Here is a 22,362-nt window from a genome sequence, read left to right as displayed (position 1 = left end):
AAGGGCATTGGTGGTTCAGTGGTAGAATCCTCGCCTGCCACGCGGGGGGCCCGGGTTCGATTCCCGGCCAATGCAATTTTTATATTAATTAGGTGAAATAAAACTCTTTTACGACTAAATTTGTTCGTTTCGAAAGGGTAAGGGCATTGGTGGTTCAGTGGTAGAATCCTCGCCTGCCACGCGGGGGCCCGGGTTCGATTCCCGGCCAATGCAGGTTTTATATTAATTAGGTGAAATAAAACTCTTTTAAGACTAAATTTGTTCGTTTCGAAAGCGTAAGGGCATTGGTGGTTCAGTGGTAGAATCCTCGCCTGCCACGCGGAGGGCCCGGGTTCGATTCCCGGCCAATGCAAGTTTTATATTAATTAGATGAAATAATACTCTTTTAAGACTAAATTTGTTCGTTACGAAAGCGTAAGGGCATTGGTGGTTCAGTGGTAGAATCCTCGCCTGCCACGCGGGGGGCCCGTGTTCGATTCCCGGCCAATGCAAGTTTTATATTAATTAGGTGAAATAAAACTCTTTTACGACTAAATTTGTTCGTTTCGAAAGGGTAAGGGCATTGGTGGTTCAGTGGTAGAATCCTCGCCTGCCACGCGGGGGGCCCGGGTTCGATTCCCGGCCAATGTAAGTTTTATATTAATTAGGTGAAATAAAACTCTTTTACGACTAAATTTGTTCGTTTCGAAAGGGTAAGGGCATTGGTGGTTCAGTGGTAGAATCCTCGCCTGCCACGCGGGGGCCCGGGTTCGATTCCCGGCCAATGCAAGTTTTATATTAATTAGGTGAAATAAAACTTTTTTAAGACTAAATTTGTTCTTTTCGAAAGCGTAAGGGCATTGGTGGTTCAGTGGTAGAATCCTCGCCTGCCACGCGGGGGGCCCGGGTTCGATTCCCGGCCAATGCAAGTTTTATATTAATTAGATGAAATAATACTCTTTTAAGACTAAATTTGTTCGTTTCGAAAGCGTAAGGGCATTGGTGGTTCAGTGGTAGAATCCTCGCCTGCCACGCGGGGGGCCCGGGTTCGATTCCCGGCCAATGCAAGTTTTATATTAATTAGATGAAATAATACTCTTTGAAGACTAAATTTGTTCGTTACGAAAGCGTAAGGGCATTGGTGGTTCAGTGGTAGAATCCTCGCCTGCCACGCGGGGGGCCCGTGTTCGATTCCCGGCCAATGCAAGTTTTATATTAATTAGGTGAAATAAAACTCTTTTACGACTAAATTTGTTCGTTTCGAAAGGGTTAGGGCATTGGTGGTTCAGTGGTAGAATCCTCGCCTGCCACGCGGGGGGCCCGGGTTCGATTCCCGGCCAATGTAAGTTTTATATTAATTAGGTGAAATAAAACTCTTTTACGACTAAATTTGTTCGTTTCGAAAGGGTAAGGGCATTGGTGGTTCAGTGGTAGAATCCTCGCCTGCCACGCGGGGGCCCGGGTTCGATTCCCGGCCAATGCAAGTTTTATATTAATTAGGTGAAATAAAACTTTTTTAAGACTAAATTTGTTCTTTTCGAAAGCGTAAGGGCATTGGTGGTTCAGTGGTAGAATCCTCGCCTGCCACGCGGGGGGCCCGGGTTCGATTCCCGGCCAATGCAAGTTTTATATTAATTAGGTGAAATAAAACTCTTTTAAGACTAAATTTGTTCGTTTCGAAAGCGTAAGGGCATTGGTGGTTCAGTGGTAGAATCCTCGCCTGCCACGCGGGGGGCCCGGGTTCGATTCCCGGCCAATGCAAGTTTTATATTAATTAGGTGAAATAAAACTCTTTTAAGACTAAATTGTTCGTTTCGAAAGCGTAAGGGCATTGGTGGTTCAGTGGTAGAATCCTCGCCTGCCACGCGGGGGGCCCGGGTTCGATTCCCGGCCAATGCAAGTTTTATATTAATTAGGTGAAATAAAACTCTTTCACAACTAAATTTGTTCGTTTCTAAAGCGTAAGGGCATTGGTGGTTCAGTGGTAGAATCCTCGCCTGCCACGCGGGGGGCCCGGGTTCGATTCCCGGCCAATGCAATTTTTATATTAATTAGGTGAAATAAAACTCTTTTAAGAATAAATTTGTTCGTTTCGAAAGCGTAAGGGCATTGGTGGTTCAGTGGTAGAATCCTCGCCTGCCACGCGGGGGGCCCGGGTTCGATTCCCGGCCAATGCAATTTTTATATTAATTAGGTGAAATAAAACTCTTTTACGACTAAATTTGTTCGTTTCGAAAGGGTAAGGGCATTGGTGGTTCAGTGGTAGAATCCTCGCCTGCCACGCGGGGGGCCCGGGTTCGATTCCCGGCCAATGCAAGTTTTATATTAATTAGGTGAAATAAAACTCTTTCACGACTAAATTTGTTCGTTTCGGAAGGGTAATGCATTGGTGGTTCAGTGCTAGAATCCTCGCCTGCCACGCGGGGGGCCCGGGTTCGATTCCCGGCCAATGCAGGTTTTATATTAATTAGGTGAAATAAAACTCTTTTAAGACAAAATTTGTTCGTTTCGAAAGCGTAAGGGCATTGGTGGTTCAGTGGTAGAATCCTCGCCTGCCACGCGGGGGGCCCGGGTTCGATTCCCGGCCAATGCAAGTTTTATATTAATTAGGTGAAATAAAACTCTTTTAAGACTAAATTTGTTCGTTTCGAAAGCGTAAGGGCATTGGTGGTTCAGTGGTAGAATCCTCGCCTGCCACGCGGGGGGCCCGTGTTCGATTCCCGGCCAATGCAAGTTTTATATTAATTAGGTGAAATAAAACTCTTTTACGACTAAATTTGTTCGTTTCGAAAGGGTAAGGGCATTGGTGGTTCAGTGGTAGAATCCTCGCCTGCCACGCGGGGGGCCCGGGTTCGATTCCCGGCCAATGCAAGTTTTATATTAATTAGGTGAAATAAAACTCTTTCACAACTAAATTTGTTCGTTTCTAAAGCGTAAGGGCATTGGTGGTTCAGTGGTAGAATCCTCGCCTGCCACGCGGGGGGCCCGGGTTCGATTCCCGGCCAATGCAATTTTTATATTAATTAGGTGAAATAAAACTCTTTTAAGAATAAATTTGTTCGTTTCGAAAGCGTAAGGGCATTGGTGGTTCAGTGGTAGAATCCTCGCCTGCCACGCGGGGGGCCCGGGTTCGATTCCCGGCCAATGCAATTTTTATATTAATTAGGTGAAATAAAACTCTTTTACGACTAAATTTGTTCGTTTCGAAAGGGTAAGGGCATTGGTGGTTCAGTGGTAGAATCCTCGCCTGCCACGCGGGGGCCCGGGTTCGATTCCCGGCCAATGCAGGTTTTATATTAATTAGGTGAAATAAAACTCTTTTAAGACTAAATTTGTTCGTTTCGAAAGCGTAAGGGCATTGGTGGTTCAGTGGTAGAATCCTCGCCTGCCACGCGGGGGGCCCGGGTTCGATTCCCGGCCAATGCAAGTTTTATATTAATTAGATGAAATAATACTCTTTTAAGACTAAATTTGTTCGTTACGAAAGCGTAAGGGCATTGGTGGTTCAGTGGTAGAATCCTCGCCTGCCACGCGGGGGGCCCGTGTTCGATTCCCGGCCAATGCAAGTTTTATATTAATTAGGTGAAATAAAACTCTTTTACGACTAAATTTGTTCGTTTCGAAAGGGTAAGGGCATTGGTGGTTCAGTGGTAGAATCCTCGCCTGCCACGCGGGGGGCCCGGGTTCGATTCCCGGCCAATGTAAGTTTTATATTAATTAGGTGAAATAAAACTCTTTTACGACTAAATTTGTTCGTTTCGAAAGGGTAAGGGCATTGGTGGTTCAGTGGTAGAATCCTCGCCTGCCACGCGGGGGCCCGGGTTCGATTCCCGGCCAATGCAAGTTTTATATTAATTAGGTGAAATAAAACTTTTTTAAGACTAAATTTGTTCTTTTCGAAAGCGTAAGGGCATTGGTGGTTCAGTGGTAGAATCCTCGCCTGCCACGCGGGGGGCCCGGGTTCGATTCCCGGCCAATGCAAGTTTTATATTAATTAGGTGAAATAAAACTCTTTTAAGACTAAATTTGTTCGTTTCGAAAGCGTAAGGGCATTGGTGGTTCAGTGGTAGAATCCTCGCCTGCCACGCGGGGGGCCCGGGTTCGATTCCCGGCCAATGCAAGTTTTATATTAATTAGGTGAAATAAAACTCTTTTAAGACTAAATTGTTCGTTTCGAAAGCGTAAGGGCATTGGTGGTTCAGTGGTAGAATCTTCGCCTGCCACGCGGTGGGCCCGGGTTCGATTCCCGGCCAATGCAAGTTTTATATTAATTAGGTGAAATAAAACTCTTTCACGACTAAATTTGTTCGTTTCGAAAGCGTAAGGGCATTGGTGGTTCAGTGGTAGAATCCTCGCCTGCCACGCGGTGGACCCGGGTTCGATTCCCGGCCAATGCAAGTTTTATATTAATTAGGTGAAATAAAACTCTTTTACGACTAAATTTGTTCGTTTCGAAAGCGTAAGGGCATTGCTGGTTCAGTGGTAGAATCCTCGCCTGCCACGCGGGGGGCCCGGGTTCGATTCCCGGCCAATGCAAGTTTTATATTAATTAGGTGAAATAAAACTCTTTTACGACTAAATTTGTTCGTTTCGAAAGGGTAAGGGCATTGGTGGTTCAGTGGTAGAATCCTCGCCTGCCACGCGGGGGCCCGGGTTCGATTCCCGGCCAATGCAAGTTTTATATTAATTAGGTGAAATAAAACTCTTTTAAGACTAAATTTGTTCGTTTCGAAAGGGTAAGGGCATTGGTGGTTCAGTGGTAGAATCCTCGCCTGCCACGCGGGGGGCACGGGTTCGATTCCCGGCCAATGCAGGTTTTATATTAATTAGGTGAAATAAAACTCTTTTAAGACTAAATTTGTTCGTTTCGAAAGCGTAAGGGCATTGGTGGTTCAGTGGTAGAATCCTCGCCTGCCACGCGGGGGGGGCCCGGGTTCGATTCCCGGCCAATGCAAGTTTTGTATTAATTAGATGAAATAATACTCTTTTAAGACTAAATTTGTTCGTTACGAAAGCGTAAGGGCATTGGTGGTTCAGTGGTAGAATCCTCGCCTGCCACGCGGGGGGCCCGTGTTCGATTCCCGGCCAATGCAAGTTTTATATTAATTAGGTGAAATAAAACTCTTTTACGACTAAATTTGTTCGTTTCGAAAGGGTAAGGGTATTGGTGGTTCAGTGGTAGAATCCTCGCCTGCCACGCGGGGGGCCCGGGTTCGATTCCCGGCCAATGCAAGTTTTATATTAATTAGGTGAAATAAAACTCTTTTAAGACTAAATTTGTTCGTTTCGAAAGAGTGCGGGCATTCGTGGTTCAGTGGTAGAGTCCTCGCCTGCCACGCGGGGGGCCCGGGTTCGATTCCCGGCCAATGCAAGTTTTATATTAATTAGGTGAAATAAAACTCTTTTAAGACTAAATTTGTTCGTTTCGAAAGCGTAAGGGCATTGGTGGTTCAGTGGTAGAATCCTCGCCTGCCACGCGGTAGGCCCGGGTTCGATTCCCGGCCAATGCAAGTTTTATATTAATTAGGTGAAATAAAACTCTTTTAAGACTAAATTTGTTCGTTTTGAAAGCGTAAGGGCATTGGTGGTTCAGTGATAGAATCCTCGCCTGCCACGCGGGGGGCCCGTGTTCGATTCCCGGCCAATGCAAGTTTTATATTAATTAGGTGAAATAAAACTCTTTTACGACTAAATTTGTTCGTTTCGAAAGGGTAAGGGCATTGGTGGTTCAGTGGTAGAATCCTCGCCTGCCACGCGGGGGGCCCGGGTTCGATTCCCGGCCAATGCAAGTTTTATATTAATTAGGTGAAATAAAACTCTTTCACGACTAAATTTGTTCGTTTCGAAAGCGTAAGGGCATTGGTGGTTCAGTGGTAGAATCCTCGCCTGCCACGCGGGGGGCCCGGGTTCGATTCCCGGCCAATGCAAGTTTTATATTAATTAGGTGAAATAAAACTCTTTTAAGACTAAATTTGTTCGTTTCGAAAGCGTAAGGGCATTGGTGGTTCAGTGGTAGAATCCTCGCCTGCCACGCGGGGGCCCGGGTTCGATTCCCGGCCAATGCAGGTTTTATATTAATTAGGTGAAATAAAACTCTTTTAAGACTAAATTTGTTCGTTTCGAAAGCGTAAGGGCATTGGTGGTTCAGTGGTAGAATCCTCGCCTGCCACGCGGGGGGCCCGGGTTCGATTCCCGGCCAATGCAAGTTTTATATTAATTAGATGAAATAATACTCTTTTAAGACTAAATTTGTTCGTTACGAAAGCGTAAGGGCATTGGTGGTTCAGTGGTAGAATCCTCGCCTGCCACGCGGGGGGCCCGTGTTCGATTCCCGGCCAATGCAAGTTTTATATTAATTAGGTGAAATAAAACTCTTTTACGACTAAATTTGTTCGTTTCGAAAGGGTAAGGGCATTGGTGGTTCAGTGGTAGAATCCTCGCCTGCCACGCGGGGGGCCCGGGTTCGATTCCCGGCCAATGCAAGTTTTATATTAATTAGGTGAAATAAAACTCTTTTAAGACTAAATTTGTTCGTTTCGAAAGCGTAAGGGCATTGGTGGTTCAGTGGTAGAATCCTCGCCTGCCACGCGGGGGGCCCGGGTTCGATTCCCGGCCAATGTAAGTTTTATATTAATTAGGTGAAATAAAACTCTTTTACGACTAAATTTGTTCGTTTCGAAAGGGTAAGGGCATTGGTGGTTCAGTGGTAGAATCCTCGCCTGCCACGCGGGGGCCCGGGTTCGATTCCCGGCCAATGCAAGTTTTATATTAATTAGGTGAAATAAAACTTTTTTAAGACTAAATTTGTTCTTTTCGAAAGCGTAAGGGCATTGGTGGTTCAGTGGTAGAATCCTCGCCTGCCACGCGGGGGGCCCGGGTTCGATTCCCGGCCAATGCAAGTTTTATATTAATTAGGTGAAATAAAACTCTTTTAAGACTAAATTTGTTCGTTTCGAAAGCGTAAGGGCATTGGTGGTTCAGTGGTAGAATCCTCGCCTGCCACGCGGGGGGCCCGTGTTCGATTCCCGGCCAATGCAAGTTTTATATTAATTAGGTGAAATAAAACTCTTTTACGACTAAATTTGTTCGTTTCGAAAGGGTAAGGGCATTGGTGGTTCAGTGGTAGAATCCTCGCCTGCCACGCGGGGGCCCGGGTTCGATTCCCGGCCAATGCAAGTTTTATATTAATTAGGTGAAATAAAACTCTTTCACGACTAAATTTGTTCGTTTCGAAAGCGTAAGGGCATTGGTGGTTCAGTGGTAGAATCCTCGCCTGCCACGCGGGGGGCCCGGGTTCGATTCCCGGCCAATGCAAGTTTTATATTAATTAGGTGAAATAAAACTCTTTTAAGACTAAATTGTTCTTTTCGAAAGCGTAAGGGCATTGGTGGTTCAGTGGTAGAATCCTCGCATGCCACGCGGTGGGCCCGGGTTCGATTCCCGGCCAATGCAAGTTTTATATTAATTAGGTGAAATAAAACTCTTTTAAGACTAAATTGTTCGTTTCGAAAGCGTAAGGGCATTGGTGGTTCAGTGGTAGAATCCTCGCCTGCCACGCGGGGGGCCCGGGTTCGATTCCCGGCCAATGCAGGTTTTATATTAATTAGGTGAAATAAAACTCAATAAAACTCTTTTAAGACTAAATTTGTTCGTTTCGAAAGCGTAAGGGCATTGGTGGTTCAGTGGTAGAATCCTCGCCTGCCACGCGGGGGTCCCGGGTTCGATTCCCGGCCAATGCAGGTTTTATATAAATTAGGTGAAATAAAACTCTTTTAAGACTAAATTTGTTCGTTTCGAAAGCGTAAGGGCATTGGTGGTTCAGTGGTAGAATCCTCGCCTGCCACGCGGGGGTCCCGGGTTCGATTCCCGGCCAATGCATGTTTTATATTAATTAGGTGAAATAAAACTCTTTTAAGACTAAATTTGTTCGTTTCGAAAGGGTAAGGGCATTGGTGGTTCAGTGGTAGAATCCTCGCCTGCCACGCGGGGGTCCCGGGTTCGATTCCCGGCCAATGCAATTTTTATATTAATTAGGTGAAATAAAACTCTTTTAAGAATAAATTTGTTCGTTTCGAAAGCGTAAGGGCATTGGTGGTTCATTGGTAGAATCCTCGCCTGCCACGCGGGGGGCCCGGGTTCGATTCCCGGCCAATGCAATTTTTATATTAATTAGGTGAAATAAAACTCTTTTACGACTAAATTTGTTCGTTTCGAAAGGGTAAGGGCATTGGTGGTTCAGTGGTAGAATCCTCGCCTGCCACGCGGGGGCCCGGGTTCGATTCCCGGCCAATGCAAGTTTTATATTAATTAGGTGAAATAAAACTCTTTTAAGACTAAATTTGTTCGTTTCGAAAGCGTAAGGGCATTGGTGGTTCAGTGGTAGAATCCTCACCTGCCACGCGGTGGGCCCGGGTTCGATTCCCGGCCAATGCGAGTTTTATATTAATTAGGTGAAATAAAACTCTTTTAAGACTAAATTTGTTCGTTTCGAAAGCGTAAGGGCATTGGTGGTTCAGTGGTAGAATCCTCGCCTGCCACGCGGGGGGCCCGTGTTCGATTCCCGGCCAATGCAAGTTTTATATTAATTAGGTGAAATAAAACTCTTTTAAGACTAAATTTGTTCGTTTCGAAAGCGTAAGGGCATTGGTGGTTCAGTGGTAGAATCCTCGCCTGCCACGCGGGGGGCCCGGGTTCGATTCCCGGCCAATGCAAGTTTTATATTAATTAGGTGAAATAAAACTCTTTCACGACTAAATTTGTTCGTTTCGGAAGGGTAATGCACTGGTGGTTCAGTGCTAGAATCCTCGCCTGCCACGCGGGGGGCCCGGGTTCGATTCCCGGCCAATGCAGGTTTTATATTAATTAGGTGAAATAAAACTCTTTTAAGACAAAATTTGTTCGTTTCGAAAGCGTAAGGGCATTGGTGGTTCAGTGGTAGAATCCTCGCCTGCCACGCGGGGGGCCCGGGTTCGATTCCCGGCCAATGCAAGTTTTATATTAATTAGGTGAAATAAAACTCTTTTAAGACTAAATTTGTTCGTTTCGAAAGCGTAAGGGCATTGGTGGTTCAGTGGTAGAATCCTCGCCTGCCACGCGGGGGGCCCGTGTTCGATTCCCGGCCAATGCAAGTTTTATATTAATTAGGTGAAATAAAACTCTTTTACGACTAAATTTGTTCGTTTCGAAAGGGTAAGGGCATTGGTGGTTCAGTGGTAGAATCCTCGCCTGCCACGCGGGGGGCCCGTGTTCGATTCCCGGCCAATGCAAGTTTTATATTAATTAGGTGAAATAAAACTCTTTTAAGACTAAATTTGTTCGTTTCGAAAGGGTAATGCATTGGTGGTTCAGTGCTAGAATCCTCGCCTGCCACGCGGGGGGCCCGGGTTCGATTCCCGGCCAATGCAGGTTTTATATTAATTAGGTGAAATAAAACTCTTTTAAGACAAAATTTGTTCGTTTCGAAAGCGTAAGGGCATTGGTGGTTCAGTGGTAGAATCCTCGCCTGCCACGCGGGGGGCCCGGGTTCGATTCCCGGCCAATGCAAGTTTTATATTAATTAGGTGAAATAAAACTCTTTTAAGACTAAATTTGTTCGTTTCGAAAGCGTAAGGGCATTGGTGGTTCAGTGGTAGAATCCTCGCCTGCCACGCGGGGGGCCCGTGTTCGATTCCCGGCCAATGCAAGTTTTATATTAATTAGGTGAAATAAAACTCTTTTACGACTAAATTTGTTCGTTTCGAAAGGGTAAGGGCATTGGTGGTTCAGTGGTAGAATCCTCGCCTGCCACGCGGGGGCCCGGGTTCGATTCCCGGCCAATGCAGGTTTTATATTAATTAGGTGAAATAAAACTCTTTTAAGACTAAATTTGTTCGTTTCGAAAGCGTAAGGGCATTGGTGGTTCAGTGGTAGAATCCTCGCCTGCCACGCGGGGGGCCCGGGTTCGATTCCCGGCCAATGCAAGTTTTATATTAATTGGATGAAATAATACTCTTTTAAGACTAAATTTGTTCGTTACGAAAGCGTAAGGGCATTGGTGGTTCAGTGGTAGAATCCTCGCCTGCCACGCGGGGGGCCCGTGTTCGATTCCCGGCCAATGCAAGTTTTATATTAATTAGGTGAAATAAAACTCTTTTACGACTAAATTTGTTCGTTTCGAAAGGGTAAGGGCATTGGTGGTTCAGTGGTAGAATCCTCGCCTGCCACGCGGGGGGCCCGGGTTCGATTCCCGGCCAATGTAAGTTTTATATTAATTAGGTGAAATAAAACTCTTTTACGACTAAATTTGTTCGTTTCGAAAGGGTAAGGGCATTGGTGGTTCAGTGGTAGAATCCTCGCCTGCCACGCGGGGGCCCGGGTTCGATTCCCGGCCAATGCAAGTTTTATATTAATTAGGTGAAATAAAACTTTTTTAAGACTAAATTTGTTCTTTTCGAAAGCGTAAGGGCATTGGTGGTTCAGTGGTAGAATCCTCGCCTGCCACGCGGGGGGCCCGGGTTCGATTCCCGGCCAATGCAAGTTTTATATTAATTAGGTGAAATAAAACTCTTTTAAGACTAAATTTGTTCGTTTCGAAAGCGTAAGGGCATTGGTGGTTCAGTGGTAGAATCCTCGCCTGCCACGCGGGGGGCCCGGGTTCGATTCCCGGCCAATGCAAGTTTTATATTAATTAGGTGAAATAAAACTCTTTTAAGACTAAATTGTTCGTTTCGAAAGCGTAAGGGCATTGGTGGTTCAGTGGTAGAATCCTCGCCTGCCACGCGGGGGGCCCGGGTTCGATTCCCGGCCAATGCAAGTTTTATATTAATTAGGTGAAATAAAACTCTTTTAAGACTAAATTTGTTCGTTTCGAAAGCGTAAGGGCATTGGTGGTTCAGTGGTAGAATCCTCGCCTGCCACGCGGGGGGCCCGGGTTCGATTCCCGGCCAATGCAAGTTTTATATTAATTAGGTGAAATAAAACTCTTTCACGACTAAATTTGTTCGTTTCGAAAGCGTAAGGGCATTGGTGGTTCAGTGGTAGAATCCTCGCCTGCCACGCGGGGGGCCCGGGTTCGATTCCCGGCCAATGCAATTTTTATATTAATTAGGTGAAATAAAACTCTTTTAAGAATAAATTTGTTCGTTTCGAAAGCGTAAGGGCATTGGTGGTTCAGTGGTAGAATCCTCGCCTGCCACGCGGGGGGCCCGGGTTCGATTCCCGGCCAATGCAATTTTTATATTAATTAGGTGAAATAAAACTCTTTTACGACTAAATTTGTTCGTTTCGAAAGAGTACGGGCATTGGTGGTTCAGTGGTAGAATCCTCGCCTGCCACGCGGGGGCCCGGGTTCGATTCCCGGCCAATGCAAGTTTTATATTAATTAGGTGAAATAAAACTCTTTTAAGACTAAATTTGTTCGTTTCGAAAGCGTAAGGGCATTGGTGGTTCAGTGGTAGAATCCTCGCCTGCCACGCGGGGGGCACGGGTTCGATTCCCGGCCAATGCAAGTTTTATATTAATTAGGTGAAATAGAACTCTTTTAAGACTAAATTTGTTCGTTTCGAAAGCGTAAGGGCATTGGTGGTTCAGTGGTAGAATCCTCGCCTGCCACGCGGTGGGCCCGGGTTCGATTCCCGGCCAATGCAAGTTTTGTATTAATTAGGTGAAATAAAACTCTTTTACGACTAAATTTGTTCGTTTCGAAAGGGTAAGGGCATTGGTGGTTCAGTGGTAGAATCCTCGCCTGCCACGCGGGGGCCCGGGTTCGATTCCCGGCCAATGCAGGTTTTATATTAATTAGGTGAAATAAAACTCTTTTAAGACTAAATTTGTTCGTTACGAAAGCGTAAGGGCATTGGTGGTTCAGTGGTAGAATCCTCGCCTGCCACGCGGGGGGCCCGTGTTCGATTCCCGGCCAATGCAAGTTTTATATTAATTAGGTGAAATAAAACTCTTTTACGACTAAATTTGTTCGTTTCGAAAGGGTAAGGGCATTGGTGGTTCAGTGGTAGAATCCTCGCCTGCCACGCGGGGGGCCCGGGTTCGATTCCCGGCCAATGTAAGTTTTATATTAATTAGGTGAAATAAAACTCTTTTACGACTAAATTTGTTCGTTTCGAAAGGGTAAGGGCATTGGTGGTTCAGTGGTAGAATCCTCGCCTGCCACGCGGGGGCCCGGGTTCGATTCCCGGCCAATGCAAGTTTTATATTAATTAGGTGAAATAAAACTTTTTTAAGACTAAATTTGTTCTTTTCGAAAGCGTAAGGGCATTGGTGGTTCAGTGGTAGAATCCTCGCCTGCCACGCGGGGGGCCCGGGTTCGATTCCCGGCCAATGCAAGTTTTATATTAATTAGGTGAAATAAAACTCTTTTAAGACTAAATTTGTTCGTTTCGAAAGCGTAAGGGCATTGGTGGTTCAGTGGTAGAATCCTCGCCTGCCACGCGGGGGGCCCGGGTTCGATTCCCGGCCAATGCAAGTTTTATATTAATTAGGTGAAATAAAACTCTTTTAAGACTAAATTGTTCGTTTCGAAAGCGTAAGGGCATTGGTGGTTCAGTGGTAGAATCCTCGCCTGCCACGCGGGGGGCCCGGGTTCGATTCCCGGCCAATGCAAGTTTTATATTAATTAGGTGAAATAAAACTCTTTTAAGACTAAATTTGTTCGTTTCGAAAGCGTAAGGGCATTGGTGGTTCAGTGGTAGAATCCTCGCCTGCCACGCGGGGGGCCCGGGTTCGATTCCCGGCCAATGCAAGTTTTATATTAATTAGGTGAAATAAAACTCTTTCACGACTAAATTTGTTCGTTTCGAAAGCGTAAGGGCATTGGTGGTTCAGTGGTAGAATCCTCGCCTGCCACGCGGGGGGCCCGGGTTCGATTCCCGGCCAATGCAATTTTTATATTAATTAGGTGAAATAAAACTCTTTTAAGAATAAATTTGTTCGTTTCGAAAGCGTAAGGGCATTGGTGGTTCAGTGGTAGAATCCTCGCCTGCCACGCGGGGGGCCCGGGTTCGATTCCCGGCCAATGCAATTTTTATATTAATTAGGTGAAATAAAACTCTTTTACGACTAAATTTGTTCGTTTCGAAAGAGTACGGGCATTGGTGGTTCAGTGGTAGAATCCTCGCCTGCCACGCGGGGGCCCGGGTTCGATTCCCGGCCAATGCAAGTTTTATATTAATTAGGTGAAATAAAACTCTTTTAAGACTAAATTTGTTCGTTTCGAAAGCGTAAGGGCATTGGTGGTTCAGTGGTAGAATCCTCGCCTGCCACGCGGGGGGCACGGGTTCGATTCCCGGCCAATGCAAGTTTTATATTAATTAGGTGAAATAGAACTCTTTTAAGACTAAATTTGTTCGTTTCGAAAGCGTAAGGGCATTGGTGGTTCAGTGGTAGAATCCTCGCCTGCCACGCGGTGGGCCCGGGTTCGATTCCCGGCCAATGCAAGTTTTATATTAATTAGGTGAAATAAAACTCTTTCACGACTAAATTTGTTCGTTTCGAAAGCGTAAGGGCATTGGTGGTTCAGTGGTAGAATCCTCGCCTGCCACGCGGTGGACCCGGGTTCGATTCCCGGCCAATGCAAGTTTTATATTAATTAGGTGAAATAAAACTCTTTTACGACTAAATTTGTTCGTTTCGAAAGCGTAAGGGCATTGCTGGTTCAGTGGTAGAATCCTCGCCTGCCACGCGGGGGGCCCGGGTTCGATTCCCGGCCAATGCAAGTTTTATATTAATTAGGTGAAATAAAACTCTTTTACGACTAAATTTGTTCGTTTCGAAAGGGTAAGGGCATTGGTGGTTCAGTGGTAGAATCCTCGCCTGCCACGCGGGGGCCCGGGTTCGATTCCCGGCCAATGCAAGTTTTATATTAATTAGGTGAAATAAAACTCTTTTAAGACTAAATTTGTTCGTTTCGAAAGCGTAAGGGCATTGGTGGTTCAGTGGTAGAATCCTCGCCTGCCACGCGGGGGGCCCGGGTTCGATTCCCGGCCAATGCAAGTTTTATATTAATTAGGTGAAATAAAACTCTTTTAAGACTAAATTTGTTCGTTTCGAAAGCGTAAGGGCATTGGTGGTTCAGTGGTAGAATCCTCGCCTGCCACGCGGGGGGCCCGTGTTCGATTCCCGGCCAATGCAAGTTTTATATTAATTAGGTGAAATAAAACTCTTTTACGACTAAATTTGTTCGTTTCGAAAGGGTAAGGGCATTGGTGGTTCAGTGGTAGAATCCTCGCCTGCCACGCGGGGGGCCCGGGTTCGATTCCCGGCCAATGCAAGTTTTATATTAATTAGGTGAAATAAAACTCTTTTACGACTAAATTTGTTCGTTTCGAAAGGGTAAGGGCATTGGTGGTTCAGTGGTAGAATCCTCGCCTGCCACGCGGGGGGCCCGGGTTCGATTCCCGGCCAATGCAAGTTTTATATTAATTAGGTGAAATAAAACTCTTTCACGACTAAATTTGTTCGTTTCGAAAGCGTAAGGGCATTGGTGGTTCAGTGGTAGAATCCTCGCCTGCCACGCGGGGGGCCCGGGTTCGATTCCCGGCCAATGCAATTTTTATATTAATTAGGTGAAATAAAACTCTTTTACGACTAAATTTGTTCGTTTCGAAAGGGTAAGCGCATTGGTGGTTCAGTGGTAGAATCCTCGCCTGCCACGCGGGGGGCACGGGTTCGATTCCCGGCCAATGCAGGTTTTATATTAATTAGGTGAAATAAAACTCTTTTAAGACTAAATTTGTTCGTTTCGAAAGCGTAAGGGCATTGGTGGTTCAGTGGTAGAATCCTCGCCTGCCACGCGGGGGGGGCCCGGGTTCGATTCCCGGCCAATGCAAGTTTTATATTAATTAGATGAAATAATACTCTTTTAAGACTAAATTTGTTCGTTACGAAAGCGTAAGGGCATTGGTGGTTCAGTGGTAGAATCCTCGCCTGCCACGCGGGGGGCCCGTGTTCGATTCCCGGCCAATGCAAGTTTTATATTAATTAGGTGAAATAAAACTCTTTTACGACTAAATTTGTTCGTTTCGAAAGGGTAAGGGCATTGGTGGTTCAGTGGTAGAATCCTCGCCTGCCACGCGGGGGGCCCGGGTTCGATTCCCGGCCAATGCAAGTTTTTTATTAATTAGGTGAAATAAAACTCTTTGAAGACTAAATTTGTTCGTTTCGAAAGAGTACGGGCATTCGTGGTTCAGTGGTAGAGTCCTCCCCTGCCACGCGGGGGGCCCGGGTTCGATTCCCGGCCAATGCAAGTTTTATATTAATTAGGTGAAATAAAACTCTTTTAAGACTAAATTTGTTCGTTTCGAAAGCGTAAGGGCATTGGTGGTTCAGTGGTAGAATCCTCGCCTGCCACGCGGTGGGCCCGGGTTCGATTCCCGGCCAATGCAAGTTTTATATTAATTAGGTGAAATAAAACTCTTTTAAGACTAAATTTGTTCGTTTTGAAAGCGTAAGGGCATTGGTGGTTCAGTGGTAGAATCCTCGCCTGCCACGCGGGGGGCCCGTGTTCGATTCCCGGCCAATGCAAGTTTTATATTAATTAGGTGAAATAAAACTCTTTTAAGACTAAATTTGTTCGTTTCGAAAGGGTAAGGGCATTGGTGGTTCAGTGGTAGAATCCTCGCCTGCCACGCGGGGGGCCCGGGTTCGATTCCCGGCCAATGCAAGTTTTATATTAATTAGGTGAAATAAAACTCTTTTAAGACTAAATTTGTTCGTTTCGAAAGAGTACGGGCATTCGTGGTTCAGTGGTAGAGTCCTCCCCTGCCACGCGGGGGGCCCGGGTTCGATTCCCGGCCAATGCAAGTTTTATATTAATTAGGTGAAATAAAACTCTTTTAAGACTAAATTTGTTCGTTTCGAAAGCGTAAGGGCATTGGTGGTTCAGTGGTAGAATCCTCGCCTGCCACGCGGTGGGCCCGGGTTCGATTCCCGGCCAATGCAAGTTTTATATTAATTAGGTGAAATAAAACTCTTTTAAGACTAAATTTGTTCGTTTTGAAAGCGTAAGGGCATTGGTGGTTCAGTGGTAGAATCCTCGCCTGCCACGCGGGGGGCCCGTGTTCGATTCCCGGCCAATGCAAGTTTTATATTAATTAGGTGAAATAAAACTCTTTTACGACTAAATTTGTTCGTTTCGAAAGGGTAAGGGCATTGGTTGTTCAGTGGTAGAATCCTCGCCTGCCACGCGGGGGGCCCGGGTTCGATTCCCGGCCAATGCAAGTTTTATATTAATTAGGTGAAATAAAACTCTTTCACGACTAAATTTGTTCGTTTCGAAAGCGTAAGGGCATTGGTGGTTCAGTGGTAGAATCCTCGCCTGCCACGCGGGGGGCCCGGGTTCGATTCCCGGCCAATGTAAGTTTTATATTAATTAGGTGAAATAAAACTCTTTTACGACTAAATTTGTTCGTTTCGAAAGGGTAAGGGCATTGGTGGTTCAGTGGTGGAATCCTCGCCTGCCACGCGGGGGCCCGGGTTCGATTCCCGGCCAATGCAAGTTTTATATTAATTAGGTGAAATAAAACTTTTTTAAGACTAAATTTGTTCTTTTCGAAAGCGTAAGGGCATTGGTGGTTCAGTGGTAGAATCCTCGCCTGCCACGCGGGGGGCCCGGGTTCGATTCCCGCCCAATGCAAGTTTTATATTAATTAGGTGAAATAAAACTCTTTTAAGACTAAATTTGTTCGTTTCGAAAGCGTAAGGGCATTGGTGGTTCAGTGGTAGAATCCTCGCCTGCCACGCGGGGGGCCCGTGTTCGATTCCCGGCCAATGCAAGTTTTATATTAATTAGGTGAAATAAAACTCTTTTACGACTAAATGTGTTCGTTTCGAAAGGGTAAGGGCATTGGTGGTTCAGTGGTAGAATCCTCGCCTCCCACGCGGGGGACCGGGTTCGATTCCCGGCCAATGCAAGTTTTATATTAATTAGGTGAAATAAAACTCTTTTAAGACTAAATTGTTCTTTTCGAAAGCGTAAGGGCATTGGTGGTTCAGTGGTAGAATCCTCGCCTGCCACGCGGGGGGGCCGTGTTCGATTCCCGGCCAATGCAAGTTTTATATTAATTAGGTGAAATAAAACTCTTTTAAGACTAAATTGTTCGTTTCGAAAGCGTAAGGGCATTGGTGGTTCAGTGGTAGAATCCTCGCCTGCCACGCGGGGGGCCCGGGTTCGATTCCCGGCCAATGCAGGTTTTATATTAATTAGGTGAAATAAAACTCAATAAAACTCTTTTAAGACTAAATTTGTTCGTTTCGAAAGCGTAAGGGCATTGGTGGTTCAGTGGTAGAATCCTCGCCTGCCACGCGGGGGTCCCTGGTTCGATTCCCGGCCAATGCAGGTTTTATATAAATTAGGTGAAATAAAACTCTTTTAAGACTAAATTTGTTCGTTTCGAAAGCGTAAGGGCATTGGTGGTTCAGTGGTAGAATCCTCGCCTGCCACGCGGGGCTCCCGGGTTCGATTCCCGGCCAATGCATGTTTTATATTAATTAGGTGAAATAAAACTCTTTTAAGACTAAATTTGTTCGTTTCGAAAGGGTAAGGGCATTGGTGGTTCAGTGGTAGAATCCTCGCCTGCCACGCGGGGGTCCCGGGTTCGGTTCCCGGCCAATGCAATTTTTATATTAATTAGGTGAAATAAAACTCTTTTAAGAATAAATTTGTTCGTTTCGAAAGCGTAAGGGCATTGGTGGTTCAGTGGTAGAATCCTCGCCTGCCACGCGGGGGGCCCGGGTTCGATTCCCGGCCAATGCAATTTTTATATTAATTAGGTGAAATAAAACTCTTTTACGACTAAATTTGTTCGTTTCGAAAGGGTAAGAGCATTGGTGGTTCAGTGGTAGAATCCTCGCCTGCCACGCGGGGGCCCGGGTTCGATTCCCGGCCAATGCAAGTTTTATATTAATTAGGTGAAATAAAACTCTTTTAAGACTAAATTTGTTCGTTTCGAAAGCGTAAGGGCATTGGTGGTTCAGTGGTAGAATCCTCGCCTGCCACGCGGTGGGCCCGGGTTCGATTCCCGGCCAATGCAAGTTTTATATTAATTAGGTGAAATAAAACTCTTTTAAGACTAAATTTGTTCGTTTCGAAAGCGTAAGGGCATTGGTGGTTCAGTGGTAGAATCCTCGCCTGCCACGCGGGGGGGCCGTGTTCGATTCCCGGCCAATGCAAGTTTTATATTAATTAGGTGAAATAAAACTCTTTTAAGACTAAATTTGTTCGTTTCGAAAGCGTAAGGGCATTGGTGGTTCAGTGGTAGAATCCTCGCCTGCCACGCGGGGGGCCCGGGTTCGATTCCCGGCCAATGCAAGTTTTATATTAATTAGGTGAAATAAAACTCTTTCACGACTAAATTTGTTCGTTTCGGAAGGGTAATGCATTGGTGGTTCAGTGCTAGAATCATCGCCTGCCACGCGGGGGGCCCGGGTTCGATTCCCGGCCAATGCAGGTTTTATATTAATTAGGTGAAATAAAACTCTTTTAAGACAAAATTTGTTCGTTTCGAAAGCGTAAGGGCATTGCTGGTTCAGTGGTAGTATCCTCGCCTGCCACGCGGGGGGCCCGGGTTCGATTCCCGGCCAATGCAAGTTTTATATTAATTAGGTGAAATAAAACTCTTTTAAGACTAAATTTGTTCGTTTCGAAAGCGTAAGGGCATTGGTGGTTCAGTGGTAGAATCCTCGCCTGCCACGCGGGGGGCCCGTGTTCGATTCCCGGCCAATGCAAGTTTTATATTAATTAGGTGAAATAAAACTCTTTTACGACTAAATTTGTTCGTTTCGAAAGGGTAAGGGCATTGGTGGTTCAGTGGTAGAATCCTCGCCTGCCACGCGGGGGGCCCGGGTTCGATTCCCGGCCAATGCAAGTTTTATATTAATTAGGTGAAATAAAACTCTTTCACAACTAAATTTGTTCGTTTCTAAAGCGTAAGGGCATTGGTGGTTCAGTGGTAGAATCCTCGCCTGCCACGCGGGGGGCCCGGGTTCGATTCCCGGCCAATGCAATTTTTATATTAATTAGGTGAAATAAAACTCTTTTAAGACTAAATTTGTTCGTTTCGAAAGCGTAAGGGCATTGGTGGTTCAGTGGTAGAATCCTCGCCTGCCACGCGGGGGCCCGGGTTCGATTCCCGGCCAATGCAAGTTTTATATTAATTAGGTGAAATAAAACTCTTTTAAGACTAAATTTGTTCGTTTCGAAAGCGTAAGGGCATTGGTGGTTCAGTGGTAGAATCCTCGCCTGCCACGCGGTGGGCCCGGGTTCGATTCCCGGCCAATGCAAGTTTTATATTAATTAGGTGAAATAAAACTCTTTTAAGACTAAATTTGTTCGTTTCGAAAGCGTAAGGGCATTGGTGGTTCAGTGGTAGAATCCTCGCCTGCCACGCGGGGGGCCCGGGTTCGATTCCCGGCCAATGCAAGTTTTATATTAATTAGGTGAAATAAAACTCTTTTAAGACTAAATTGTTCGTTTCGAAAGCGTAAGGGCATTGGTGGTTCAGTGGTAGAATCCTCGCCTGCCACGCGGGGGGCCCGGGTTCGATTCCCGGCCAATGCAGGTTTTATATTAATTAGGTGAAATAAAACTCTTTTAAGACTAAATTTGTTCGTTTCGAAAGCGTAAGGGCATTGGTGGTTCAGTGGTAGAATCCTCGCCTGCCACGCGGGGGTCCCGGGTTCGATTCCCGGCCAATGCAGGTTTTATATAAATTAGGTGAAATAAAACTCTTTTACGACTAAATTTGTTCGTTTCGAAAGCGTAAGGGCATTGGTGGTTCAGTGGTAGAATCCTCGCCTGCCACGCGGGGGTCCCGGGTTCGATTCCCGGCCAATGCAAGTTTTATATTAATTAGGTGAAATAAAACTCTTTTAAGACTAAATTTGTTCGTTTCGAAAGCGTAAGGGCATTGGTGGTTCAGTGGTAGAATCCTCGCCTGCCACGCGGGGGGCCCGGGTTCGATTCCCGGCCAATGCAATTTTTATATTAATTAGGTGAAATAAAACTCTTTTAAGACTAAATTTGTTCGTTTCGAAAGCGTAAGAGCATTGGTGGTTCAGTGGTAGAATCCTCGCCTGCCACGCGGGGGGCCCGGGTTCGATTCCCGGCCAATGCAAGTTTTATATTAATTAGGTGAAATAAAACTCTTTTACGACTAAATTTGTTCGTTTCGAAAGGGTAAGGGCATTGGTGGTTCAGTGGTAGAATCCTCGCCTGCCACGCGGGGGGCCCGGGTTCGATTCCCGGCCAATGCAATTTTTATATTAATTAGGTGAAATAAAACTCTTTTACGACTAAATTTGTTCGTTTCGAAAGGGTAAGGGCATTGGTGGTTCAGTGGTAGAATCCTCGCCTGCCACGCGGGGGCCCGGGTTCGATTCCCGGCCAATGCAAGTTTTATATTAATTAGGTGAAATAAAACTCTTTTAAGACTAAATTTGTTCGTTTCGAAAGCGTAAGGGCATTGGTGGTTCAGTGGTAGAATCCTCGCCTGCCACGCGGGGGGCCCGTGTTCGATTCCCGGCCAATGCAAGTTTTATATTAATTAGGTGAAATAAAACTCTTTTAAGACTAAATTTGTTCGTTTCGAAAGCGTAAGGGCATTGGTGGTTCAGTGGTAGAATCCTCGCCTGCCACGCGGGGGGCCCGGGTTCGATTCCCGGCCAATGCAAGTTTTATATTAATTAGGTGAAATAAAACTCTTTCACGACTAAATTTGTTCGTTTCGGAAGGGTAATGCATTGTTGGTTCAGTGCTAGAATCCTCGCCTGCCACGCGGGGGGCCCGGGTTCGATTCCCGGCCAATGCAGGTTTTATATTAATTAGGTGAAATAAAACTCTTTTAAGACAAAATTTGTTCGTTTCGAAAGCGTAAGGGCATTGGTGGTTCAGTGGTAGAATCCTCGCCTGCCACGCGGGGGGCCCGGGTTCGATTCCCGGCCAATGCAAGTTTTATATTAATTAGGTGAAATAAAACTCTTTTAAGACTAAATTTGTTCGTTTCGGGAGGGTAATGCATTGGTGGTTCAGTGGTAGAATCCTCGCCTGCCACGCGGGGGGCCCCGGTTCGATTCCCGGCCAATGCAAGTTTTATATTAATTAGGTGAAATAAAACTCTTTTAAGACTAAATTTGTTCGTTTCGAAAGCGTAAGGGCATTGGTGGTTCAGTTGTAGAATCCTCGCCTGCCACGCGGGGGACCCGGGTTCGATTCCCGGCCAATGCAAGTTTTATATTAATTAGGTGAAATAAAACTCTTTTAAGACTAAATTTGTTCGTTTCGAAAGCGTAAGGGCATTGGTGGTTCAGTGGTAGAATCCTCGCCTGCCACGCGGGGGTCCCGGGTTCGATTCCCGGCCAATGCAGGTTTTATATTAATTAGGTGAAATAAAACTCTTTTAAGACTAAATTTGTTCGTTTCGGGAGGGTAATGCATTGGTGGTTCAGTGGTAGAATCCTCGCCTGCCACGCGGGGGGCCCCGGTTCGATTCCCGGCCAATGCAAGTTTTATATTAATTAGGTGAAATAAAACTCTTTTAAGACTAAATTTGTTCGTTTCGAAAGCGTAAGGGCATTGGTGGTTCAGTGGTAGAATCCTCGCCTGCCACGCGGGGGGCCCGGGTTCGATTCCCGGCCAATGCAAGTTTTATATTAATTAGGTGAAATAAAACTCTTTTAAGACTAAATTTGTTCGTTTCGAAAGCGTAAGGGCATTGGTGGTTCAGTTGTAGAATCCTCGCCTGCCACGCGGGGGACCCGGGTTCGATTCCCGGCCAATGCAAGTTTTATATTAATTAGGTGAAATAAAACTCTTTTAAGACTAAATTTGTTCGTTTCGAAAGCGTAAGGGCATTGGTGGTTCAGTGGTAGAATCCTCGCCTGCCACGCGGGGGGCCCGTGTTCGATTCCCGGCCAATGCAAGTTTTATATTAATTAGGTGAAATAAAACTCTTTTACGACTAAATTTGTTCGTTTCGAAAGGGTAAGGGCATTGGTGGTTCAGTGGTAGAATCCTCGCCTGCCACGCGGGGGACCGGGTTCGATTCCCGGCCAATGCAAGTTTTATATTAATTAGGTGAAATAAAACTCTTTCACGACTAAATTTGTTCGTTTCGAAAGCGTAAGGGCATTGGTGGTTCAGTGGTAGAATCCTCGCCTGCCACGCGGGGGGCCCGGGTTCGATTCCCGGCCAATGCAAGTTTTATATTAATTAGGTGAAATAAAACTCTTTTAAGACTAAATTGTTCGTTTCGAAAGCGTAAGGGCATTGGTGGTTCAGTGGTAGAATCCTCGCCTGCCACGCGGGGGGCCCGGGTTCGATTCCCGGCCAATGCAGGTTTTATATTAATTAGGTGAAATAAAACTCTTTTAAGACTAAATTGTTCGTTTCGAAAGCGT

General features: G+C 45.9%; 1 protein-coding gene and 61 non-coding genes across 62 annotated transcripts in view; 61 read left to right on the top strand and 1 right to left on the bottom strand.

The window, feature by feature from the left end:
• Nucleotides 1-22,362, bottom strand: part of LOC146134862 (dynein axonemal heavy chain 6-like) — a 205,502-nt gene that overhangs the window by 71,690 nt on the left and 111,450 nt on the right. The gene's annotated exons all lie outside the window — the stretch shown is intronic.
• Trnag-gcc (transfer RNA glycine (anticodon GCC)) lies at nt 5-75 on the top strand. Its single transcript has one exon. It is a non-coding gene; the product is annotated as a tRNA-Gly (tRNA).
• Trnag-gcc (transfer RNA glycine (anticodon GCC)) lies at nt 837-907 on the top strand. Its single transcript has one exon. It is a non-coding gene; the product is annotated as a tRNA-Gly (tRNA).
• Nucleotides 976-1,046, top strand: Trnag-gcc (transfer RNA glycine (anticodon GCC)). The gene has a single exon. It is a non-coding gene; the product is annotated as a tRNA-Gly (tRNA).
• Nucleotides 1,531-1,601, top strand: Trnag-gcc (transfer RNA glycine (anticodon GCC)). The gene has a single exon. It is a non-coding gene; the product is annotated as a tRNA-Gly (tRNA).
• Trnag-gcc (transfer RNA glycine (anticodon GCC)) lies at nt 1,670-1,740 on the top strand. The gene has a single exon. It is a non-coding gene; the product is annotated as a tRNA-Gly (tRNA).
• Trnag-gcc (transfer RNA glycine (anticodon GCC)) lies at nt 1,808-1,878 on the top strand. Its single transcript has one exon. It is a non-coding gene; the product is annotated as a tRNA-Gly (tRNA).
• On the top strand, nt 1,947-2,017 carry Trnag-gcc (transfer RNA glycine (anticodon GCC)). Its single transcript has one exon. It is a non-coding gene; the product is annotated as a tRNA-Gly (tRNA).
• Trnag-gcc (transfer RNA glycine (anticodon GCC)) lies at nt 2,086-2,156 on the top strand. Its single transcript has one exon. It is a non-coding gene; the product is annotated as a tRNA-Gly (tRNA).
• Nucleotides 2,225-2,295, top strand: Trnag-gcc (transfer RNA glycine (anticodon GCC)). The gene has a single exon. It is a non-coding gene; the product is annotated as a tRNA-Gly (tRNA).
• Trnag-gcc (transfer RNA glycine (anticodon GCC)) lies at nt 2,502-2,572 on the top strand. Its single transcript has one exon. It is a non-coding gene; the product is annotated as a tRNA-Gly (tRNA).
• Trnag-gcc (transfer RNA glycine (anticodon GCC)) lies at nt 2,780-2,850 on the top strand. The gene has a single exon. It is a non-coding gene; the product is annotated as a tRNA-Gly (tRNA).
• Nucleotides 2,919-2,989, top strand: Trnag-gcc (transfer RNA glycine (anticodon GCC)). Its single transcript has one exon. It is a non-coding gene; the product is annotated as a tRNA-Gly (tRNA).
• Trnag-gcc (transfer RNA glycine (anticodon GCC)) lies at nt 3,058-3,128 on the top strand. The gene has a single exon. It is a non-coding gene; the product is annotated as a tRNA-Gly (tRNA).
• On the top strand, nt 3,335-3,405 carry Trnag-gcc (transfer RNA glycine (anticodon GCC)). The gene has a single exon. It is a non-coding gene; the product is annotated as a tRNA-Gly (tRNA).
• Trnag-gcc (transfer RNA glycine (anticodon GCC)) lies at nt 3,890-3,960 on the top strand. Its single transcript has one exon. It is a non-coding gene; the product is annotated as a tRNA-Gly (tRNA).
• On the top strand, nt 4,029-4,099 carry Trnag-gcc (transfer RNA glycine (anticodon GCC)). Its single transcript has one exon. It is a non-coding gene; the product is annotated as a tRNA-Gly (tRNA).
• Nucleotides 5,697-5,767, top strand: Trnag-gcc (transfer RNA glycine (anticodon GCC)). Its single transcript has one exon. It is a non-coding gene; the product is annotated as a tRNA-Gly (tRNA).
• Nucleotides 5,836-5,906, top strand: Trnag-gcc (transfer RNA glycine (anticodon GCC)). The gene has a single exon. It is a non-coding gene; the product is annotated as a tRNA-Gly (tRNA).
• On the top strand, nt 6,113-6,183 carry Trnag-gcc (transfer RNA glycine (anticodon GCC)). The gene has a single exon. It is a non-coding gene; the product is annotated as a tRNA-Gly (tRNA).
• Trnag-gcc (transfer RNA glycine (anticodon GCC)) lies at nt 6,391-6,461 on the top strand. Its single transcript has one exon. It is a non-coding gene; the product is annotated as a tRNA-Gly (tRNA).
• Trnag-gcc (transfer RNA glycine (anticodon GCC)) lies at nt 6,807-6,877 on the top strand. Its single transcript has one exon. It is a non-coding gene; the product is annotated as a tRNA-Gly (tRNA).
• Trnag-gcc (transfer RNA glycine (anticodon GCC)) lies at nt 7,223-7,293 on the top strand. The gene has a single exon. It is a non-coding gene; the product is annotated as a tRNA-Gly (tRNA).
• Nucleotides 7,499-7,569, top strand: Trnag-gcc (transfer RNA glycine (anticodon GCC)). Its single transcript has one exon. It is a non-coding gene; the product is annotated as a tRNA-Gly (tRNA).
• Trnag-gcc (transfer RNA glycine (anticodon GCC)) lies at nt 8,620-8,690 on the top strand. The gene has a single exon. It is a non-coding gene; the product is annotated as a tRNA-Gly (tRNA).
• Trnag-gcc (transfer RNA glycine (anticodon GCC)) lies at nt 8,897-8,967 on the top strand. Its single transcript has one exon. It is a non-coding gene; the product is annotated as a tRNA-Gly (tRNA).
• Nucleotides 9,452-9,522, top strand: Trnag-gcc (transfer RNA glycine (anticodon GCC)). Its single transcript has one exon. It is a non-coding gene; the product is annotated as a tRNA-Gly (tRNA).
• On the top strand, nt 9,868-9,938 carry Trnag-gcc (transfer RNA glycine (anticodon GCC)). The gene has a single exon. It is a non-coding gene; the product is annotated as a tRNA-Gly (tRNA).
• Nucleotides 10,423-10,493, top strand: Trnag-gcc (transfer RNA glycine (anticodon GCC)). Its single transcript has one exon. It is a non-coding gene; the product is annotated as a tRNA-Gly (tRNA).
• On the top strand, nt 10,562-10,632 carry Trnag-gcc (transfer RNA glycine (anticodon GCC)). The gene has a single exon. It is a non-coding gene; the product is annotated as a tRNA-Gly (tRNA).
• On the top strand, nt 10,700-10,770 carry Trnag-gcc (transfer RNA glycine (anticodon GCC)). Its single transcript has one exon. It is a non-coding gene; the product is annotated as a tRNA-Gly (tRNA).
• Nucleotides 10,839-10,909, top strand: Trnag-gcc (transfer RNA glycine (anticodon GCC)). The gene has a single exon. It is a non-coding gene; the product is annotated as a tRNA-Gly (tRNA).
• On the top strand, nt 10,978-11,048 carry Trnag-gcc (transfer RNA glycine (anticodon GCC)). Its single transcript has one exon. It is a non-coding gene; the product is annotated as a tRNA-Gly (tRNA).
• Nucleotides 11,117-11,187, top strand: Trnag-gcc (transfer RNA glycine (anticodon GCC)). The gene has a single exon. It is a non-coding gene; the product is annotated as a tRNA-Gly (tRNA).
• Nucleotides 12,226-12,296, top strand: Trnag-gcc (transfer RNA glycine (anticodon GCC)). Its single transcript has one exon. It is a non-coding gene; the product is annotated as a tRNA-Gly (tRNA).
• Trnag-gcc (transfer RNA glycine (anticodon GCC)) lies at nt 12,365-12,435 on the top strand. The gene has a single exon. It is a non-coding gene; the product is annotated as a tRNA-Gly (tRNA).
• Trnag-gcc (transfer RNA glycine (anticodon GCC)) lies at nt 12,503-12,573 on the top strand. The gene has a single exon. It is a non-coding gene; the product is annotated as a tRNA-Gly (tRNA).
• Nucleotides 12,642-12,712, top strand: Trnag-gcc (transfer RNA glycine (anticodon GCC)). Its single transcript has one exon. It is a non-coding gene; the product is annotated as a tRNA-Gly (tRNA).
• On the top strand, nt 12,781-12,851 carry Trnag-gcc (transfer RNA glycine (anticodon GCC)). Its single transcript has one exon. It is a non-coding gene; the product is annotated as a tRNA-Gly (tRNA).
• On the top strand, nt 12,920-12,990 carry Trnag-gcc (transfer RNA glycine (anticodon GCC)). The gene has a single exon. It is a non-coding gene; the product is annotated as a tRNA-Gly (tRNA).
• Trnag-gcc (transfer RNA glycine (anticodon GCC)) lies at nt 13,891-13,961 on the top strand. The gene has a single exon. It is a non-coding gene; the product is annotated as a tRNA-Gly (tRNA).
• Nucleotides 14,169-14,239, top strand: Trnag-gcc (transfer RNA glycine (anticodon GCC)). The gene has a single exon. It is a non-coding gene; the product is annotated as a tRNA-Gly (tRNA).
• Trnag-gcc (transfer RNA glycine (anticodon GCC)) lies at nt 14,308-14,378 on the top strand. Its single transcript has one exon. It is a non-coding gene; the product is annotated as a tRNA-Gly (tRNA).
• On the top strand, nt 14,447-14,517 carry Trnag-gcc (transfer RNA glycine (anticodon GCC)). Its single transcript has one exon. It is a non-coding gene; the product is annotated as a tRNA-Gly (tRNA).
• On the top strand, nt 15,005-15,075 carry Trnag-gcc (transfer RNA glycine (anticodon GCC)). The gene has a single exon. It is a non-coding gene; the product is annotated as a tRNA-Gly (tRNA).
• Trnag-gcc (transfer RNA glycine (anticodon GCC)) lies at nt 15,561-15,631 on the top strand. The gene has a single exon. It is a non-coding gene; the product is annotated as a tRNA-Gly (tRNA).
• Nucleotides 16,811-16,880, top strand: Trnag-ccc (transfer RNA glycine (anticodon CCC)). The gene has a single exon. It is a non-coding gene; the product is annotated as a tRNA-Gly (tRNA).
• On the top strand, nt 17,086-17,156 carry Trnag-gcc (transfer RNA glycine (anticodon GCC)). Its single transcript has one exon. It is a non-coding gene; the product is annotated as a tRNA-Gly (tRNA).
• Trnag-gcc (transfer RNA glycine (anticodon GCC)) lies at nt 17,652-17,722 on the top strand. The gene has a single exon. It is a non-coding gene; the product is annotated as a tRNA-Gly (tRNA).
• Nucleotides 18,207-18,277, top strand: Trnag-gcc (transfer RNA glycine (anticodon GCC)). Its single transcript has one exon. It is a non-coding gene; the product is annotated as a tRNA-Gly (tRNA).
• Trnag-gcc (transfer RNA glycine (anticodon GCC)) lies at nt 18,762-18,832 on the top strand. The gene has a single exon. It is a non-coding gene; the product is annotated as a tRNA-Gly (tRNA).
• On the top strand, nt 18,901-18,971 carry Trnag-gcc (transfer RNA glycine (anticodon GCC)). Its single transcript has one exon. It is a non-coding gene; the product is annotated as a tRNA-Gly (tRNA).
• On the top strand, nt 19,317-19,387 carry Trnag-gcc (transfer RNA glycine (anticodon GCC)). The gene has a single exon. It is a non-coding gene; the product is annotated as a tRNA-Gly (tRNA).
• On the top strand, nt 19,455-19,525 carry Trnag-gcc (transfer RNA glycine (anticodon GCC)). Its single transcript has one exon. It is a non-coding gene; the product is annotated as a tRNA-Gly (tRNA).
• Trnag-gcc (transfer RNA glycine (anticodon GCC)) lies at nt 19,872-19,942 on the top strand. Its single transcript has one exon. It is a non-coding gene; the product is annotated as a tRNA-Gly (tRNA).
• Nucleotides 20,011-20,081, top strand: Trnag-gcc (transfer RNA glycine (anticodon GCC)). Its single transcript has one exon. It is a non-coding gene; the product is annotated as a tRNA-Gly (tRNA).
• On the top strand, nt 20,150-20,220 carry Trnag-gcc (transfer RNA glycine (anticodon GCC)). The gene has a single exon. It is a non-coding gene; the product is annotated as a tRNA-Gly (tRNA).
• On the top strand, nt 20,566-20,636 carry Trnag-gcc (transfer RNA glycine (anticodon GCC)). The gene has a single exon. It is a non-coding gene; the product is annotated as a tRNA-Gly (tRNA).
• Trnag-gcc (transfer RNA glycine (anticodon GCC)) lies at nt 20,843-20,913 on the top strand. The gene has a single exon. It is a non-coding gene; the product is annotated as a tRNA-Gly (tRNA).
• On the top strand, nt 21,536-21,606 carry Trnag-gcc (transfer RNA glycine (anticodon GCC)). The gene has a single exon. It is a non-coding gene; the product is annotated as a tRNA-Gly (tRNA).
• Trnag-gcc (transfer RNA glycine (anticodon GCC)) lies at nt 22,091-22,161 on the top strand. Its single transcript has one exon. It is a non-coding gene; the product is annotated as a tRNA-Gly (tRNA).
• Nucleotides 22,229-22,299, top strand: Trnag-gcc (transfer RNA glycine (anticodon GCC)). The gene has a single exon. It is a non-coding gene; the product is annotated as a tRNA-Gly (tRNA).

Source organism: Ascidiella aspersa, chromosome 8 (assembly GCF_963924565.1).
Source record: "Ascidiella aspersa chromosome 8, kaAscAspe10.2, whole genome shotgun sequence".
In the NCBI taxonomy this organism is placed as follows: domain Eukaryota; kingdom Metazoa; phylum Chordata; class Ascidiacea; order Phlebobranchia; family Ascidiidae; genus Ascidiella; species Ascidiella aspersa.
Note: the sequence above shows the minus strand (reverse complement) of the source record. Positions and strands in the feature narration are given on the sequence as shown.